Genomic DNA, 6,000 nt, shown 5'->3' with positions numbered 1-6,000 from the left:
GTGCAAAGCTGCTAAAAGCAGCTTGCGAGCGAACAACTCGGAATGAGGGCCATCATATCCACCACACAGAACATAGGGGGTAATTCTGAGTTGATCGCAGCAGCAAGTTTGTTAGCAATTGGGCAAAACCATGGGGGTCATTCCGAGTTGTTCGCTCGTTATTTTTGTCTCGCAACGGAGCGATTAGTCGCTAATGCGCATGCACAATGTCCGCAGTGCGACTGCGCCAAGTAAATTTGCTATGCAGTTAGGTTTTTTTACTCACGGCATTACGAGGTTTTATCTTCGTTCTGGTGATCGTAATGTGATTGACAGGAAGTGGGTGTTTCTGGGCGTAAACTGGCCGTTTTATGGGTGTGTGTGAAAAAACGCTACCGTTTCTGGGAAAAACACGGGAGTGGCTGGAGAAACGGAGGAGTGTCTGGGCGAATGCTGGGTGTGTTTGTGACGTCAAACCAGGAACGACAAGCACTGAACTGATCGCAGATGCCGAGTAAGTCTGGAGCTACTCAGAAACTGCTAAGAAGTGTCTATTCGCAATTCTGCTAATCTTTCGTTCGCAATTTTGATAAGCTAAGATTCACTCCCAGTAGGCGGCGGCTTAGCGTGTGCAAAGCTGCTAAAAGTAGCTTGCGAGCGAACAACTCGGAATGACCCCCCATGTGCACTGCAGGAGGTCAGATATAACATTTGCAGAGGGAGTTAGATTTGGGTTGGTTTAGGTTATATTGTTTCTGTGCATTGTAAATACTGGCTGCTTTATTTTTACACTGCAATTTAGATTTCAGTTTGAATACACCACACCCAAATCCAATTCTCTCTGCACGTTATATCTGTCCCCCCTGCAGTGCACAAGGTTTTGCCCAACTGCTAACAAAGGGGGTCATTCCGAGTTGTTCGCTCGGTAAAAATCTTCGCATCGCAGCGATTTTCCGCTTAATGCGCATGCACAATGTCCGCACTGCGACTGCGCCAAGTAAATTTGCTATGCAGTTAGGATTTTTACTCACGGCTTTTTCTTCGTTCTGGCGATCGTAATGTGATTGACAGGAAATGGGTGTTACTGGGCGGAAACAGGCCGTTTTATGGGCGTGTGGGAAAAAACGGTACCGTTTCCGGAAAAAACGCAGGAGTGGCCGGAGAAACGGAGGAGTGTCTGGGCGAACGCTGGGTGTGTTTGTGACGTCAAACCAGGAACGACAAGCACTGAACTGATCGCAGAAGCCGAGTAAGTCTGGAGCTACTCAGAAACTGCTACGAGGTGTGTAATCGCAATATTGCGAATACATCGTTCGCAATTTTAAGATGCTAAGATTCACTCCCAGTAGGCGGCGGCTTAGCATGAGCAAATCTGCTAAAATCCGCTTGCGAGCGAACAACTCGGAATGACCCCCAAAATTGCTGCTGCGATCAACTCAGAATTAGGCCCATAGAGAAGAGGCCCTGTGCAGGTTTCCCTTTCTGTTTATCTACAGAATAACACTCACCATGTACAGCACAAGTACAGGGAACACAATATGTTAATATTCTAAACACCCAAGTGTTGTTGATCTCCCACCCACCTCTCCTTCCAGACTACCTACTGTATAACTGTCCTTCCCGGATAGCAGAGTACCAAGGATTACATTTTTCCTTGTGCTTATGGAGCCCTGTAGTAGGACAGAGGTTTTATTGGTGCTGCAATAAGTGTACTCTATAGCAGTCATTACACATGGCACCTATGTGTCTGTGTAGAGACTCACTGGTCCACACCTGTGGGCAGCCATTATGGTTTACTCACTTAAATTACTTTCTAAATATGATTCCATGTGACTCAATATAATTTGGTTGAGGGGTGGTTTTGAAAGGCCACCATTTCTCAGTAGTTCTGGCCATGGGATTTAAGACAGCAATAAAATTAAGTCAGGACTGTTTGCTTTAATATTATTGCTATTTTAAAATTTGTTGCCAGAACTGCTGACAAGCAGAGGTGTAGCTAGATCCATGGTGCCCGGAGCAAGGCTATGTTTTGGCCCCCCAATCCCCTGTACTGATTTGGGTGCATGTTACATTTGAAAATATATATATTTTTTTTTAAATCCTAAATTGGTGACAGGTTCTATATCCTTGTGGATCTCAGGGCCAAAGTTTACTTTGGGAGCCACCCTATGAATAATATAGGGGCATCGCTTTATGAGGAAGGGGCGTGGTCACAGAATAGTACCAATTCAGATTACACTGCACAGTATTGTCCGTTATTCGCATTACACCACACAGTAGTACCCCTTCTACACGTTATGCCACACAGTAGAGCCCCTTATACACATTACACCACCCAGTAGAGCCCCTTATACACGTTACACAACACAGTAGAGCCTCTGATACATGTTACACAACACAGTAGAGCCGCTAATACTGTATATGTTACACCACAGTAGAGCCAATTGTACACGTTATACCACAGTGGAGAGACTTATACATGTTACACCACAGTAGAGTCGCTTATACAAGTTATGCCACAGTAGAGCCGCTTATACATACTACTCTGCAGCTTCTAATGCAGAGAGAGGTGCTGCAGCAGCAGCTGGGGCAGAGAAAAGTGCTGCAGCATCTGTGTAGAGAGAGAGCTGCTGTAGCAACCAGTGCAGAGACAGGTGCTGCAAGAGCAGGGGTAGAGAGGGGTGCTGCAGTAATTGAGGCAGAAAGAGTTGCTGCAGCAGCAGGGGCAGAAAGAGGTGCTGCAGCAGCTGGGGCAAATAAAGGTGCTGCAGCTGCTGGGACAGATAGAGGTGCTGCAGCAGCTGGGACAGAGAGAGGTGCTGCAGCAGCCAGGGCAGAAAGAGGTGTTGCAGCAGCCGGGGCAGTGAGTTGTCTAGTAGGATAGAAGTAACCCTGCTGCACAGCAGTGGCGTGCGGTGAGGTCAGTGGCTGGTGAGGCACTACAGCCATAATGTCCGCCGAATCTGCCGATGACCCCTACCGCCACCGAGCCAATGCCCGCTACTGCCCCTGAGTCGATGCCCGCTGCCACCGCCACCGGCTTACAAACTCGGCCACCATAAACTGACCCATCCCTCCGCCACTAATTTGCATCTCACTCCGATGCCGCCAATGCCCGCTGCCTGCCTCTCATACTTGTGATATATTGTACATTTTTATAGAAAAAAAATGAGTGTTTGGTACTGGGAAGGGAGTGGGAGGAGGACATAAATGCAATTCTGTTGTCCAGGGCTTCCATTAACTTAATGGAGAAGGGTCTGAATGGGTTAAAAAATGTAAAAAAAAAAAAAAAAATGCGTGAGGTCCCCCCTCCTAAGTATAACCAGCCTCGGGCTCTTTGAGCCGGTCCTGGTTGTTTAAATACTGGGGAAAAATTGGACAGGGGTTCCCCGTATTTAGACAACCAGCACCGGGCTCTTAGTCCGGTCCTGGTTCCAAAAATACGGGGGACAAAAGATGTAGGGGTCCCCCGTATTTTTAAACCCAGCACCGGGCTCACTAGCCAGGGACATAATGCCACAGCCGGGGGACACATTTACGTAGGTCCCTGCGGCCGTGGCATTACCCCCCCAACTAGTCACCCCTGGCCGGGGTTCCCTGGAGGAGTGGGGACCCCTTAAATCAAGGGGTCCCCCCCCTCCAGGCACCCAAGGGCCAGGGGTGAAGCCCGAGGCTGTCCCCAGCACCCCTGGGCGGTGGGTGCCAGGCTGATAGTCATGAGTGTTAAAAAAAGAATATTGGCCCTCATTCCGAGTTGATCGGTCGCAAGGCGAATTTAGCAGAGTTACACACGCTAAGCCGCCGCCTACTGGGAGTGAATCTTAGCTTCTTAAAATTGCGACCGATGTATTCGCAATATTGCGATTACTAACTACTTAGCAGTTTCAGAGTAGCTTCAGACTTACTCTGCCTGTGCGATCAGTTCAGTGCTTGTCGTTCCTGTTTGACGTCACAAACACACCCAGCGTTCGCCCAGGCACTCCCACCGTTTCTCCGGCCACTCCTGCGTTTTTTCCAGAAACGGTAGCGTTTTCAGCCACACGCCCCTGAAACGCCGTGTTTCCGCCCAGTAACACCCATTTCCTGTCAATCACATTACGATCGCCGGAGCGATGAAAAAGCCGTGAGTAAAATTACTTTCTACATAGCAAAGTTACTTGGCGCAGTCGCAGTGCGAACATTGCGCATGCGTACTAAGCGGATTTTCATTGCGATGCGATGAAAAATACCGAGCGAACAACTCGGAATGAGGGCCATTGTTTTTTGTCGTGGAACTACAAGGCCCAGAAAGCCTCCCCCGCTTGCTGGTACTTGGAGAACCTCAAGTACCAGCATTCGGGGAAATAACGGGCTCGCTGGTACTTGTAGTTCTACAAAAAAAAAAATACCCAAATAAAAACACAACACACACACCGTGAAAGTAAAATTTTATTATAACACACGTACACACTCACACATACTTACCTACATCCCACGCCGAGAATCACGTCCACTTGTCCAGTAGAATCCTATAGCGGACCTGTAAAAATGAGAGATTACTTACCTACATCCCACGCCGAGAATCACGTCCACTTGTCCAGTAGAATCCAACAGTGGGACCTGTAAAAGTGAATGAAAATAAGGAGTTACAGAGGGGGGAAAAGGAGAGAGAGAGAGAGAGAGAGAGAGAGAGAAAGAAAACACATACCTGCTGCTGTTGTCTGCGGAGGGGAGGACGGAGCCGCCGGAGTCTGGCAGCTGTCAGGTGCCTGTGTGCGGGAGGGGGGGACGGGGCCAGCGGAGCATAACAGGGGAGAGCAGCAGTCACTGCAGACCCACCGCTGCTGCTGCTCCCCTCCCAACTTCTGCCTCCCGTCGCGTCTTGGTGATTGGACAGCGGATCCAGTGCTGGATCCGCAGTCCAATCACAGCTGCCTCGCTGACATGGGGGTGGTGTCCCTGTCAGCGAGGCACTTTTTTCAGTGCCGCTTTGCCATTGTATTTCAATGGGCTTTTACAGCCCGATGCTAGGCACCAAGTGGGGGGGGGGGGGGGGGGGGGGAGGGTTAGGGTTAGGCAGCGGGACAGAGGAGGTTTGGTTTAGGCACCACTGGGGAGAGGTTAGGGTTAGGCACTAAGAGGGGAGGTTAGAGTTACTGCGGGAAGGGAGGGTTGGGCTTGGGGGTAGGGGACAGGTGATAGATTAGTTAAATCACCGCTGTTGGGATTTCATTCCTCTGAATGCCGGCGTTGGTATTTTGACTGCTGGCATTCCATCCAGCGGTCATGCATACCGAACCCATATGTGTGTTTATATGTATGTGTACATGTTCTATGTGTATGTATATGTATGTGTTCTATTCATAGGCGTGCGCACAGGGGGTATTGCACAGACATACCCTAATGTCAGGTACCCCCCGGCGTTAGTCTATTACATATTCCAGCTCTACAGTCTCGGTGAAGCAGGTCCACTAAGGCTCGTGGGGAAGCGGGCAAGTTTCTACTCCACGGGTGCCGTTGTACTCCCCCCAGCAGCCCCTGTGCTTGTGTGATGTGACTTGTTTGACAGATTCTGTTTACAGGATGCCGTAACTGCGGGACCCGCGGAGGTGATGGGCGGAGCTGAGTGCACACTGAAACAGCTGGTGAGGGTGCAGGACTCAGAGTGTCTGCAGGGCAAGGTGCCGGTGGAGCTGAGCCAGCTGGTGGTACTGTAAAGAGATAGTGGCCGCCCGCAGCCAAGGCTTGTCCCACTTACCCAACTCTCTGCTTCATGCTGGCTCTTGCCCCTGTCTGTCAGTGCTCCACATTAATGGATGTGGTATGGCCAGGGCACCTGGTCTTCTCTCAGTTTTTTCATTAGGAGCGTTCTCACTACAGTCCCACCTGCTGCCCACACAGGCCCCACTCTTCCCTCACAGCTCCAAATGCCCATCTGCGGCACCCCCAACCTTCCTCCATGTCACCCAGTATGTATCACTAGTGTCTCCCTATGCATTTCACCCACTACGTATCCCTAGTGTTCCCCTCTGTCCATCTCCC

The sequence above is a fragment of the Pseudophryne corroboree genome, chromosome 9 (genome assembly GCF_028390025.1).
Source record: "Pseudophryne corroboree isolate aPseCor3 chromosome 9, aPseCor3.hap2, whole genome shotgun sequence".
NCBI lineage: Eukaryota > Metazoa > Chordata > Amphibia > Anura > Myobatrachidae > Pseudophryne > Pseudophryne corroboree.
The sequence above is the reverse complement of the archived record's forward strand: the minus strand, read 5'-3'. Positions refer to the sequence as shown.